Consider the following 15,565-nt stretch of genomic DNA (forward strand, 5'->3'; position numbering starts at 1 on the left):
CTCTGTCTCTATCTCTCTCTCTCTGTCAAAAATGAATAAACATTAAAAAAAAAAGGAAATTCTGTCATATGCTACAACATGGATGAAACTTGAGGACATCATGCTAAGTTAAATAAGCCAATCACAAAAAAGAAAAATATATACTGCTTTATTTCACTTATATGAGGTATCTAAAGTAGTTGAGTTTCTGAAAACAGAAAGTTGAATGGTGGTTGCCAGGATCTGGGGGAAGGGTGAAATGAGGAGTTGTTGAGGAGTCAATGGGTTCAGAGTTTCAGTTTTGCAAAATGGAAAGTACTAGAGATCAGTTATACAACAATGTGCATTCAGTTAACACTATTATACCATACACTTAAAAGTGTTTACAATGGTAAATTTTGTTATGTTTTTTACCACAATTTTTTAAATGGTTAAAATGGTAAGTTGTATGTTATATATATTTTACCACAATTAAAAAAGAAAAAAAAAAGCCATCACTTTTTCTACAGGATGAATTCAAGGGAAAGAAAAGATTAAGTGTTTGGTAGGTCCAAGCAAAAAGATGATGGTGGCTTATACCAGAAGAGTTGAAAAAAGTGGACAAATTAGATATATATTTTGGATGTGTCTCCTAAGTGAAAATGTGAATTCCTAGAGGGAATGAGCACCATATTCTTTTTGTTTTATATCCGTACACTGTATTCATAACAAATATATCATAAATATTGATACATCACCTCTAGGAAAGCTGCTACAGAAAAATCATTCTTTGACACATAGAAATGAGGATTTAATGACTTTTTCTCACAAAGTGATTTGCCAAGTAGGTCACTCCATAGTAGAGTTTTGGGGGAAAACTGAGGTCTTCTCTATAAAATAGGAAGGTTCTCTGGTCTGCCTGTTGGAATTCACAGGCTTTCATTAGGTCAAGGGAGATCCTATGGTAGAATAAAGAAGGAAGAGCTTCTCACCTCTGAGTGAAGGGGTGGCTAACAGATGCAGTAGCTAAATGATGTTGCAAGGAAACAAGTAGAAGATAGGCTTGTGAGCTAAACCTGCCATGAACAAGATCAGTTCTTCTCCCTGCATGTCACAAAGAGGTCATCAGAATATGGAGTGCCTACTGTGTTAGCCAATCAGATGAGGACTAGAGAACAAAGACAGAGAGAGGAGTGGCAAATGGCGGTCCTAGAAATCCCAGGAGGGAGATGGAATGGAGGGGTTGGCACAGGGAGCCCAAAGGTTTTTTCCTAGACCAAATAAAATAGCAGGAGGGGCTGCAGATTTATTTGAAGGCTTCATCTTCCTTATGTGACACCATGCTTCTGACTTTCAGTATTCTGAAAAAGAATCCAAGCAAATATATATATAGGCTTTTCTATATATACATATATACTGTATATGCTTTTGTATAAGTATGTGTATAGTTTAAATCTGCTTGTTCAGGTTATATATCTGCTTATGTGTATGGTATGCCTGATAGCCACACATGAGGGACAGTGCATCTACAGAGGTTGGTATATAACAATGTGTGTATATGTATATATCAGGCAGGGATGTGGGGAAGTTAGGGCTTTGAGCTGACATTTGGCTGCGTTTCTGGGCAAGAAGAAAAACAAAGTGAGCACATCTTTGCTGGCAGCCCTCCAGCTACATCATGATGTCAGCTATAATCTTGCCACTCTCAGCCTTCTTCACAGTCCCCTCACCCTGCTGATGCGGATGATAATCCCCATTAGCCACTGTCTGATTAACCAGGCTGAGGTATCTGTCTCCCAAGGAGGGAACTGAGTGGGGGATCCCTATAGGTAGCACAGCAGTAGAGAGGAGAGATGGATACCAGGGGAGCTAAGCCACAGGCAGCCGATGCTTCTGGCTACCAGGTGCCTTTGTCTCTTACCCCCAAAGACCATTCTTTTAATGATGAGACATTTAATTCCATAAGTTTTAGACTCAGAGACAGGATTGCTACTTCTCTTCATTCAAGATCTCCCATTTCTCCCCAACTCAAATTCTCTGCCTCATCCTGCTCTTTGTCTTCTGAATATACCTGGAGATTTCCTGCCTCCAAGTCTCAGCTTGTTCATTTCCTACCCCAGAATACAGCTCTACGCCAACACCCTCATTTCCAAACACTGTGTCAGTTCCCTTCCTCCTAAAAGCCTCTCTCACCACCCAGGTAAGAGTGAGTTCCCCTTCTTCAGAACTCTTCTGGTCCTTGTTCCTGTCATTCAACCTCCACTGGCCATCTGCGTCTCACAGTTAGGGTTAGTTCCCTCCATGTGAATGCATCACATTTCCTCAAACTAGATTATAAACTCAGCTCTCTCATCAAATGCTCTGGTGTGCCCAATCAGAGGCCCTGCTCTCACTGTTTTCTTAGTCCTATTAAGTGTCCATAGGGTATGTTTCAACCAGATAACCCCCAGTGTCTGTTAAATTGCCCTTAAAACACTGGTGTAACAAAATGATAAAACAAAACACACCTTCTGACCATACATGGCCCATGAACAATTTGTAACCCCTGACCTAAGCCAAAAACTAATCAACTGAGGGTTTGTTTTTCTTATTTAGGATACTTCAGGAAGACCAGAGTCTTCATTTATTAAGTTCTTTACTCAAAGTATTAAATCTCAACAAACTTCTTTGGAAAATCATTTGTAGGCTTTTGGTTTTGGTTTTGTTTTTTTTTTCAGTCTACAAAATCACCTCTTGGAACAGGTGAATATTAATTTGGGAGCCAAGATCCTGGGTTCTATCCTTAGTTATCCATTATGCTTAACTATCTCAGGGTTGATAGGCTAGTTTTGGAATGATTTGAACCCTCTGCACTGTTCTCCTTTGAGCTTCCTGATTTTCTTTTTCTCAAGCATCTCTCTTAGGGGTTAGCCTGGATAACAACGTCATCTTACTGCTGAAACTCTTACTCCAGACACAGAAAGCAGTCAGGATTCATTAAGGATGAAGTTTCTGATATCAGAATGTAAGCTTTCCGGGGCGCCTGGGTGGCGCAGTCGGTTAAGCGTCCGACTTCAGCCAGGTCACGATCTCACGGTCCGTGAGTTCGAGCCCCGCGTCGGGCTCTGGGCTGATGGCTCAGAGCCTGGAGCCTGTTTCAGATTCTGTGTCTCCCTCTCTCTCTGTCCCTCCCCCATTCATGCTCTGTCTCTCTCTGTCCCAAAAATAAAATAAACGTTGAAAAAAAAAAAATTTAAAAAAAAAAAAAAAAAAAAAAAAAAGAATGTAAGCTTTCCTTTCAATGAGTCAATGCTACCTCCTTAGGAATCTGAACTGGAAACCCTTGGGGGTTGTGGTTACACAAGAAGATTCTAAGTCTGCCGGGAGGCATAGCTTTTCATTTAGACAATGATACTGAAGACTATTGGGCAGACAGGCAAGAATCCTCCCTCATGGGAATTCTGGTTTATTTTAGGCTGTCAAGGTCCAGAGTGGAAGTGACCAGGGTTTTCTGAGCAGCCCAGGTTAGGAAACCCTACTCTGTAGGGAGACCTTGTCAAAGGACCTCTATGTTATATCTGTCTTGACTTCAAACTGTGCTTGAGATTACCTTTTGCTTCACACTAACACATCACCTGATGGTCAACTCTGTCTAGAGTGGTTCTACTACTGTGACCAAGACTTATCTCCTCCACTGACTCTGAATTCTGTCTGGCTCTATTCCCTATGATGAATATACAGGTACTTGCCTCTTCCATACTTTTTATGTTACCTGCAAGTCTGCATTGCACCTACCAAACACAGCCCCCTGGCAGCCTCCCTGGATCAGAACAAGGAATAGAAAGTGACAGAAGACTGAAGCTCTCCACTTTACATAGTTCTGATCAAAAATTGAGTAGCATTTGTAGTGAGGAGAGCATAATGAATAGACTTACCAAATCACTATGCTGTACACCTGAAACTAATGTAACATTGTGTGTCAACTATACTTTTAAAAAATCAAATAAAGGAACAAACTGATAAAACTATTATTATTTATTTTAAGTAAAATAAATAAGAATTTATAATAATCCTTTACCCTTCCATAGGACTATTAGAATTTACAAAGTGTTTTCATGTGCATTGTCATTTGATCCTCACATATTCCTGCAAAATGAGGGGAACTGGTATTTCTATTCCTATTTGACAAATAAGGAAATATGCACATTAGAGAAGTTGATTTGCTCAAGGTTACACAATTAATAGGTGGTATAACTGGAACTCAAACTTAGGCTTTCTTGTTTTAGTTTAGGTCTAAAGACATTTTTGAAGTATCCTTGGTGTTCATTTATCCTTCCTCTTTCTGCTACCTGTAACAGGTCCAGACAGGGGTGGAAAATCACAGTGCTCTATGAGTGATCCCTTATGTTTGTACTCCATCTGGCTTTTGTCTCAGTGGATTTGACTAAGTCCATGGTAGAATATTGGCTGTTTCCAGGCATGTAGGCTCAGAGTGTCCAGGTAGAGAAGATTGTTGACTTGCTCATTTATTGCTTCAAGCCTGGGAGCCTCTCCCAACTCTTCAGCCCCAAGAGGCCTCCTACAATAGAGAACATTTACTGATATGGAGATTTACACAACTTCAGATAGTGTGTTTGGTGCCAGTGACTTGGCTGGTTAGATTGAAAGAAAGGGGCTGACTTCTAGCTGTGTGGAAACTGCATAAATGAAGTTCCCATGGGCACACCCTCTTCCTACCCTTGGGCTTAGCTGTGTCTAACAGGAACAGAAGAAAGAGATGCCAGGCACAGATCTGTCCCCCTTCCACCCTGGATTCAACAAAGCCATAGCAGGGCTTGGTCCTAGCCCTATCACCACCTGACCTGGGATGTCATCATCAGAAAGTTCCCATTAAGCATCTACCAGTAGGTCAGAGGTGAAGAGTCATTTCTGCAACACCATGCCCTTGAGCAGCTACCCAGGTTTTCCTGTTTTGCAATATCATGGGGTGATTCTAATTATCCCCTGGGGGAGGGGGGTTGGTGAAGAAACAGGAAAAGTGTTGATAAATTCTCCAAAGCTAAGTATATTAAAATTCACATTGACTTAAAAATAAGTATATACCATCTGGCATTTTTAGGAAAATGGAGAAGGGTTGGATCTGGGGAGGAAGAATTGCTAAGTGGCACAAAAACAGGCTATAACTGCTCCAAACAGATGTGAGTCACTCTAAGGAGCTCAGTCTTGCGTCTTTCATTCCAAAGCCCTGAGCCACGCAGAGTTGGGAGCAGAGTTGGAGAGCAGCCAATCCCAGAAAACTGGGGTGGGGAAGGAAATACAGTGGGGAGGTTTCTGAGCTGGTCTCCAGGGAACAAAAGGAACAATGGAGAGAGGAGGGGCAGAGGAAACTCTTTACCACCTGGTGTCCTGTCACCAAGAAGACAAACTTGCTTGGACTTTGGTCCCTTAGCATCTTGATTAAATACACATTGCACTTAGACATCTCGGTGAGAAATAGAAGGACATAGTGATTAGGAGCACAAAATCTGTAGCCAGAATGCTAGGTTCACATTTTGGCTCTGCCACTTACTAACTTGTGACCTTGAGCAAGTCACTTAACTTCTCCACCTCCATTTCCAAACATGGAACTAAAAGGAGTAACTACTTGATACAGCAGTAAGTAGGACAAAACAAACACCTAGAAGAGTGCTTGTGCTCTAAGTTAATGAAATATAAATGTTGGTTACTGTTACTACCAGGTACAATGGAGAACTACAGTGGAAGTGAAGCCAGTGTCCTAGAGCAGCTATAGTCTACAGCACAATGCATTTAAGACAGAAATTTGTTCTAGAAACATGAAGAGTTACTAGTAGATGTAATTATGACCGTCACCAGTAGATGTAATTATGGCAGTCGGGGCTTACTGTAGGCCAAGGTCAGGCTACCCCATTGGAACAAGCTAATATAGCTTCAGAACTATGACTTATAGCCTAACCAGGACACTTCTTCTACCAGACCCTGAGGAAAAATATAAAGGAAAAAATAAGTCCTATTCTACCTTTAAGAAAGGCAAGTCATTCAAAACACACTAAGTACTTATTCTTTTGTTTTTTTAATGCTTATTTATTTTTGAAGGAAACAGAGAGACAGAAACAGAGTGTGAGCAGAGGAGGAGCAGAGACAGAGGGAAACACAGAATCTGAAGCAGGCTCCAAGCTCTGAGTTGTCAGCACAGAGCCTGACCCAGGGCTCGAACTCATGAACTGCAAGATCATGACCTGAGCCAAAGTCAGACGCTCAACCAACTAAGCCACCCAGGGGCCCCACTAAGTACCTATTCTGTATAAAATATTCTGATAGATGTTATTGAAGTTAAAGTGAAGTAAAGATCTGTTCCCTGTCATTCTGGATCTTATAATCCCATTAGGAAGTCAAGGTCAACTCTAATACTGATAAAAGTACAGAATCTACATCATAATTTCTCTATTTGCCCAGACTTTAATGCCCAAATTCTGTAGCAGCTCACTCTTTCCCAAGGGTCCTTCTGGATTCAATTTTTCATTAAAAGTTTTGTTTGCTTTTTAAAAAACATATATTCTAATATTACAAACCACTCTGAATTGTTTTAGAAATCAGAAGATCAAAAATATTAAAACATTATCTAGCAGAGTGAAATAGCAGTACAAGAGAAATGACCCTTGGAGGCTCACAGAATCTTTGAGTTAAGGGGAACTTAGAAGTCATGAACTCAACTTTTCTTCCAGAGTAGTACCCTCCTGGAAGATCTCTGAGACATGGACCCCAGCATTTTCTTGAGCACAGTTACAGACCATTTCTGTTGAGAGTCAGCAATGTTGGAAAATCTTAGAGAAGAAATTCATCTCACATAAACCATCATCCTTAATGATCCTACTTCTGCCATTTGAGTGACATAGAACAAGCCACATACCTCTTCCTCATTTGACAGCCCATGAGATATTTGAAGGCAGTTATTGTGTCCTTCAGAAGCCTCAAAGCTAAACATTCCTACTGCTGTGGCCTTTCATCCTGTGGAGCAGAGCTCAGAACCCTCATTATCCTCTGGCAGATGACTGCCAGTTGACAAGCTCCTTCTCAGAACATTGTGCCCTGTACCACACATAGTGTTACAAATATGAACTGGCCAACACCAGGTTTCCCAGGCCATATACTCCCTGCAACATCAGATCACTCTCTGACTATTAGTATAGCCCCAGAGGTTGCATCATCTGTTTCAGCAGCTATTTCTCACTTACGGCTTTTACATAGTTGACTTAATTTCACCATATTGTTTCACATGAACTTTAGTCAAAACAGGCCTGTACCATGCAATAGATTTTTCAACCAAAAGTATGATCATTGTATCATTATTGATGCTAAATCTCTACTTATTGGTTTTAGTCTATCATTCCAGGCAGACCATTTTTAATATTTATATTGTTATCTACATATTAGAAATAGATTTCAATCTATTTCTGTTAGCTATCTTTCCTGGCTTTCTATAATCTGCAAATTTAGTCTCCTTTCAGACTTCAAGATCACTAATAAAATTCAATGTGATCTTGAACTAGTCATTTCTCCTCTTTAAGCCTCAGTTTTCTCATCTGTAAAATAATAAAGGGGCAGGGAATGATTTCCTGGGTCCCAAGAAATTTCAATATGTCTTGTATAAATTCAAATGGCCAGCTGGTAAAAGGCTGAGAAGGGGGGAAAAAAGAATTGAGTGATCACTTTCACTCTGGGGTAACTTGCTGAAATAAATTGTGAGTATTAATTTAATGTGTCAACTTGACTGGCCTAAGGGTTGCCTTATAGCTGGTAAAACATATCTGGGTATGTCTGGTAGAAGGGATTAGCATTTGAATCAGTAGACTGAGCAAAGATCTACTTCATCAATGTGTATGGGTGTCACCCAATTTGTTGAAGATCTGGATAGAACAAAAAGTCAGAGGAAGGGCAAATTCCCTCTCTGTTCATGAGCTGGGACATCTATCCTCTCTTGCCCTCAAACATGAGAGTTCCTCGGACATCGGTTCTCAGGCCTTCGGACTCCAACTGAATTATACCATGCGCTTTATGTCTATCCAACTTACAGATGGCAGATCATAGGACTGCTTGGCCTCCATAACTCTGTGAGCTAATTCTTATTATACACACACACACACACACACACACACACACACACACACACACATTATATTTTTTTCTGAAGAACTCTAATACATAAATTCTGTGTTCAAATGTGTGGATTTCAACTTTGAACCTCAGGCATTCCCTTACAGAAATTAAACTCTGACAACAACATGGTGGATACCTTCATTCATAGACATTCTACTTTTGCATAACGGAAAAGAAAAGCTGTGAAAGAGAAAAGCTGCAACAAAGTTTAGGTACTCATCAATTTAGCTGCAATAAATTCAGTTCCCAAATTCTGTATGTTAACTAAAACTTCCTGATGAAATATCAGTCTTATACTCCTTTTAGTGAAATCAGTGCTAAATATTATGTTTTTATACTTGGAAATTTATGCTAACATAGCCCAATAAGATAATTTATGAAAGATCTGTTACCATAATGTACCCACTCCTATTAATTTTGCAGCATCCTTTAGCCCTATAGCCAAGAGCAAAAACCTTTCAGTATAATCTGGATTTACAAGGTAAATTTTTAAATAGTCAAAAATAATCCACCTTTCACCCTGCCACACCTAACTTCTTCTATGGGGGAATAACAAATGCTTAAAAGGCTTGGATGGGGCTCCTGGCTGGTTCAGTTGGTAGAGCATGCAACTTTTAACCTCAGGGTCATGAGTTCAAGCCCTGCATTGGGCATAAAGCTTATTTTAAATGAACAAATGCATGCATGAATGAATGAATGAATGAGTAGCTTGAAGACATTCCACTCAGTGTTGTACCCACCCTCCCCTACATGTCCTCCCTCTTTTGTCATCTTCTGCCAAGGAAGAATGGAGTCAGCATTAGCCTGGCATTCCTCACATTTCACTAGGCAGATCATCAGTGACATCAAGCAGCCTTATCTCCCATCCTTTGAAAGTTCTATTACTCTAGTTGCTTTTCTTCAGAAGTTCTCATCATCCAAGCACAACCCCCTTTGACAACATTATTAAATTCATCTAATCATCCAGTTAGTGTTAAACACTGAACTAAAATGCAAGGATCTGGAGCACCTGGGTGGTTAGTCAGTTGAGTGTAAGACTCTTGATCTTGGCTCAGGTCATGATCTCATGGTTTGTGGGATTGAGCTCCACACAATCTGTGCTGACAGCATGAAGTCTGCTTGGGATTCTCTCCCTCTCTCTTGGCCCCTCTTCCGCTAGTGTGTTCTCTCTCTCTCTCTCCCTCTCTCCCAAAAATAAATAAATAAACTTAAAAAATAAAAAATAAATAAAATGCAGGGATCAGAAGGAAATCAAAGGCAGCTTTTCTATAACAGGATGGGACTGAGGCCACCATCAGAGTCAATAGTGAATAAGCTTCAAGTTCCAGCATCACTGACTTACTATAAGACCTTGGAAAGCTTACCACTTCTGTCTTAAATTTTTTCTTCTTAAAGACTAATATTTTACTATTTCTTGCTTGTAGATCATTTTTTAAAAATATGGAATGCTTCACGAATTTGCATATTATCCTTGTGCAGGGGCCATGCTATTTACAGAGCATTTAAAAATAATAAATAACTATCATGTTTTTCTGAATAAAACAAACAGAAAAACTTTGAAAACAGCTAACTTCAATTTCCTAAAGCGTTTATGAGATAAAAAATATAAATGCCAAATGCCAGCTGTGGGCACACCAGACACTGGGAAAGGCATGAGTGGATAGGATTATGCATGCCCTGTGGAGCAGCCAGTGATTCAGAAATCCCCACCAGAGAGGAGGATTAGAAGGTCTTAAAAATGCTTGTATCTTACATTAGGATCCCCAAATCTAACAAAATATGTACAAGACCTATATGAGGAAAACTACAAAACTCTGATAGTGAAATCAAAGGAGAACTAATAAGTGGAGAGATCTTCCATGTTCATGGATAAAAAGACTCTATTTTCAAGATGACAATTATTCCCAACTTGATCTACAGACTCAATGTAATCCCGATCAAATTCCTAGTAAGTTATTTTGTAGATATTGACACACTGATTTTTTTTTCTGTGCTAGTCATTTCTTAATGTTTATTTACTTATTTCTTTAGTTTTAAATATGAAATTTATTGTCAAATTGGTTTCCATACAACACCCAGTGCTCATCCCAAAAGGTGCCCTCCTCAATACTCATACCCACTCTCCCCTCCCTCCCACCCCCCCCCCCCCATCAACCCTCAGTTTGTTCTGTTTTTAAGAGTCTCTTATGCTTTGGCTCCCTCCATCTCTAACCTCTTTGAGAAATTTAACAGAAGTCCATGGGAGAGGGGAGAAAAAAAAAGAAGTTAGACACACTGATTTTAAAGTTTATTTATTTGGAGAGGCAAAAGACCCAGAATATCCAACACAAGATTGAAGGAAAACAAAGTCAAAAGACTGATGCTACATGATCTCACAACTTATTATAAAGCTACAATAATCAAAACAGTATGGTATTGATGAAAGAAAAGACAAACAGATCAATAGAACTGAAAAGAAAGCACAGACATAGACCCACATAAATACAGTCAAGTGATCTGCAACAAAGGAGCAAAGACAATACAATAAGTTCAGACAGTCTTTTCAAAAAACAGTGCTGGAACAACTGGACATCTGTATGCAAAAAAAAAAAAAAAATGAATGTAGATGCAGACCTTATACCTTTCACAAAAACTCAACTGAAGGGGCACCTGGGTGGCTCAGTTGGTTAGGCATCCAGCTTCGGCTCAGGTCATGATCTCATGGTTCATGGGTTCGAGCCCCGCATCGGGCTCTGTGCTGACAGCTCAGAGCCTGGAGCCTGCTTCTGATTCTGTGTCTCCCTCTCTCTGTTCCTCCCCTGCTCTCACTCTGTCTCTCTCTCTCTCAAAAATAAAGATTAAAAACAAAAAATTTAAAAAAATCAACTGAAAATAGGCAACAGAGCTAAATGTTAACATGCAAAACTATAAAACTCCTAGAAGATAATGTAGGAGAAAACCTAGATTATCTTGAGTATGGTAATGAATTTTTAGATACAACACCAAAGGTACAGTCCATAAAAGAAATAATTGATACCTTGGAGCTTGTTAAAATTAAAAACTTCTAGTTGCAAAAGTAAAGTACCAAGAGAATGAGAAGCCACAGACTGGGATAAAATATTTGCAAAAGGCACATCTGATAAAGAATTATTATCCAAAATATACAAAGAACCCTTAACATACAATAGTGAGAAAGAAAACAATCCAGTTAAAAAATGGGCCATAGACCTTAACAGACCTCTCCCAAAGAAGGTATACAGATGGCAAATAAGTGTATGAAAAGATGTTTCACATCATCATTGCAGGGAAATGCAAATTAAAACAACAATGAGATACCACTGCACACCCATTAGAATGGCCAAAATTAGAACATTGACAACATCAAATGCTGACAAGGATGTGGAGCAATTGGAATTCTCATTCATTGTTAACAAGAATGCAAAATGGTACAGCCACTTTAGAAGAGAGCTTGACATTCTCTTACAAAACTAAACATACTCAGCATATGACCCAGCAGTCATGTTCTGTGGTATTTACCCTACATAAAAACCTGTACATTGTTGGGGCGCCTGGGTGGCTCAGTCGGTTAAGCGTCCGACTTCAGCTCAGGTCACGATCTCACGGTCAATGAGTTCGAGCCCCGAGTCGGACTCTGGGCTGATGGCTCAGAGCCTGGAGCCTGCTTCCAATTCTGTGTCTCCCTCTCTCTCTGCCCCTCTCCCGTTCATGCTCTGTCTCTCTCTGTCTCAAAAATAAATAAATGTTAAAAAAAAATTTTTTTAATAAATAAATAAATAAATAAATAAATAACCTGTACATTGTTGTTTATAGCAGCTTTATTTACAGTTGGCCAAACTTGGAAGCTACCAAGATTTCCTTCAGTAGGTGAATGGATAAATGAAATGTGGTACATTCACACAATGGAATATTACTCAGTGCTAAAAAGAAATGAGCTATCAAGTCATGAAAAGACATGAAGAAATCTTAAATACATATTATTAAGTGAAGGAAGCCCATCTGAAAAAGTTATGTAGTGTATGATTTTAACTATACAACATTCTGGAAGAGGCAAAATTACAGAGTCAGTAATAACAGTAAAAAGATCTGTGGTTGCTAGGGGTTGGAGGATAAATAAGCAGAGCACAGAGAATTTTTAAAGCAATGAAAATATATGATACCATAATGATTAATGCATATCATTATATATTTGTCAAAATCCATAAAGGTACAATACCAAAAATGAACTGTAAGATAAATTATGTGGATAATAATGATGTGTCAATGTAGTTACAACAAATGTACCCCTCTGGTGGGGGATTTTGATAATGGGTAGGCTATGCATATCTAAAGACAGAGTATATGAGAAATCTATGTACCTTTCCCTCGGTTTTACTGTGAACCTAAAACTACTCTAAAAAAGTAGTCTCAGGGCTCCTAGGTGGCTCAGTCCCTTAAATGTCCAACTTTAGCTCAGGTCATGATCTCATGGTTTGTGAGTTCTAGCCCCACATCGGGCTATGTGCTGACAGCGAGGAGCCTGCTTGGGATTCTCTGTCTCGACTCTCTCTGCCCCTTCCACCCCCCTCAAAATAAATAAACTTAAAAAAATTATAAAAAATAAAAAATAAAGTCTTAAGGCTCCTGGCTGGCTCCGTCAGTGGGAGCATGCAACTCTTGGACTGGGGTTGTGAGTTTGAGCCCCATGTTAGGTGTAGAGATAACTTAAAAAAAAAATATATATATATATATATATATTTTTTTTTTTTAATTAAAGTCTTAATTAAAAGAAAAAAGTTAATACCTTTAATCCAATATTTCACTTCTAGGACTCAATTGTAAATGAAATATTCACAAACATGGGCAAGATTTATATAGAAAAAATTTTATTACAGTTCTATGCAGTTAATAAAAATGGGAAATAAATCAAATATTCAGTAAGAAATTGTGATACAGGAGCACCTGGGTGGCTCAGTTGGTTAAGTATCCAACTTTGGCTCAGGTCATGATTTTGCAGTTGGTAGGTTCAAGCCACACTTCAGGCTCTACACTGATGGTGCAGAATCTGCTTGGGATTCTCTCTCTCTCTCTCTCTCTCAAAATAAATAAATAATATTTAAAAAATAAATTATGGTACATTCATTTGATGAAATAGTGTGTAGCATTTAAAATAATGTTTTTTTAGTGTTTATTATTTTTGATAGAGAAAGCATGTGCAAGTAGGGTAGGGGCAGAGAGAGAGGGGGATAGAGGATCCAAAGCAGGCTCCACACTGAGAGCAGCTAGTCCGATGTGGGGCTCAAACTCATGAACCATGAGATCATGACCTGAGCGGAAGTCCAACACTCAAGTGATTAAGCTACCCAGGCGCCCCTAAAGTAATGTTTTTAAATAACCCTAATGGAGGGTAAAATTTTCACAATGTTATTTTAAATGAAAATCAGGATGCAATTACAATTGTACAATTGTAGACAATTGTGTGTGTGTATGTGTGTGTGCGTGTATTCTTTGTCTTAGTTCATTCAGAATGCTATAACAAACTACTATAGACTGTGTGGCTTATTAACAACAGAAATTTATTTCTCACAGTTTCAGAGGTGGGGAAGTGCAAGATCACCATGGATCACTAGATTCCATGTCTGGTGAAGATTCACACACAGCAGTCTTCTCCGTGTACCTTACATGGCAGAAGGGCCAGGGAGTTCTCTGAAGTTTCTTTTATAAGAGTGCTACTTCCATTCATGAGGACTTCATGACCTAATCACTTCCCAGAGGCTTTACCTACAAATACCATCAATTGGAGATTAGGTTTCACCATATGAATTTGGGGGTGACACAAACATTTACGTATGACAGTCTTAGTTTAATGATAAAAAGAAAAAAGACTGGAAGAAAACAGGAATATTAATCAGAGTTTTTTTTAATTTTTTAAAATGTTTCTATTTATTTTCCAGAGAGAGCACAAGCAGTTGAGGAGCAGAGAGAGGGAGACATAGAATCTGAAGCAGGCTTCAAATTCTGAGCTGTCAGCAGAGTCCATCACGGAGTTCAAACTCGTGAACCACGAGATCATGACCTGAGCGGAAGTTGGACACATAACTGACTGAGCCACCCAGGTGCCCTTAATCATAGTTTTCTTTGGATGGTAGGAGTATGGATGGCTTTTATTCCTTTATGTTTCTACATTTTTCAAGTTTTCTAAAATAAACATTTTATTTCTTTTTAAAAACAGTGGAAATAGATTAAAGCAGTACATGAGAAGTGGGAGAAATTACCAGTGATTCTGAACATCCCAGGAAGTTTTTCCTAAAATCTACTTGGGCTAAACCCAGATGGCCTCCTACCTTCCATTATCATGTCAAACAGAACCGGGCAGCCATTCCAGCTTTGCCACTTCTCTAGCTGAATACCCTTACACAAGCAAGAAACTTACTTTTTGTGCTTTTATGTTCTTAATTTATAAAACAGTGATGTAAAATCTCACAAGTTGACAGGAGGATTAAATGAAATAACCCATGAAAAGTCCAGGAACATTGTCAGAGCTCAGTAAAAATGTATTCCCTCCCTTATTCTAGAACTAGAGCAAAACACCTGCAGATCTATGGGTGGAACGGACACAGATGCAGAGTTGTGTGATGAATGAGGGACTCACGATGACAAGCAGGGACCACCTCTACACTACAACCCCTGAATCTGTCAGTTGCACTCATAATAATGATTATGGAAATAAGGGAAACACTAATTAATGAGGTAGACAATGATGTGATTAAGGGATACCCTTTGGACAAGCAAGAGCCCCTTCTCTAAGTCATCAGGCAAGGGTCAGACCTCTTCTGAGAGTTCTGGCTGGAGTCAATCTGCTTTTGACCACATAGCTGAGAAGGATATCATACTGAAACCAATGATCCTTGAAGACGAAATAATCTTTAAGGCTTCTTCCTGCTCTGATTATAAAGCTATAATCATAATAAGCAAATCCTGATAGGAATTTATTTAAATCTATCCTGTCCTCCATCTTTTAGTGCTTGGCAGATTTCTTTCAAGTTCCGTGGGCCATGACAATCCAGGGGGAGTCATTTGGAAGTGTGAAAGATGATTCTCTAGACTCCAGCAGCAGGAGCCCTTCTCAGAAAAAGGACCCTTAAGAGGCCTCTTGCAACTGCACACTTCCCCCAGGGAGCCATGCGGGATTCCCTAGGGCAAGGAACATCAAAATAGCACTGGAATTTCCAAGCCTTAAAATGCTAGGGTGTGTGTTGAGATAGGGATCAGGGAGGGATGGAGGGAGGGAGGGAAAGAATCCCAGAAGAGGGAGGGTTTGGTTTTGGTTTTGGTTTGAAGCTGAAGAGCAGACATTCTGGATAGTACCATCCAGGAACTCCACTTCTCTTAGCTCTCTTGTGGCTCAACAGACCCCAGGAGAGTCTAGCACGTCATCACTCATCTGTTACCTCTTCTCCACTGCCTTCCCCAGCCA

The 15,565-nt window shown here is 39.4% G+C and overlaps 1 protein-coding gene and 1 pseudogene across 1 annotated transcript in view; both read right to left on the reverse strand.

Moving 5' to 3' along the window:
* Nucleotides 1-1,042, reverse strand: part of PEX26 (peroxisomal biogenesis factor 26) — a 56,648-nt gene extending 55,606 nt beyond the window's left edge. Inside the window, exon 1 of the mRNA XM_042945378.1 lies at nt 951-1,042. The gene's annotated coding sequence lies outside the window, so the exon portion shown is untranslated. The remainder of the gene's footprint in view (nt 1-950) is intronic.
* Nucleotides 1,043-9,546: 8,504 nt separating this feature from the next.
* On the reverse strand, nt 9,547-9,635 carry LOC122225724 (annotated as a pseudogene).
* Nucleotides 9,636-15,565: the final 5,930 nt, after the last annotated feature.

Source organism: Panthera leo, chromosome B4, assembly GCF_018350215.1.
Source record: "Panthera leo isolate Ple1 chromosome B4, P.leo_Ple1_pat1.1, whole genome shotgun sequence".
NCBI lineage: Eukaryota > Metazoa > Chordata > Mammalia > Carnivora > Felidae > Panthera > Panthera leo.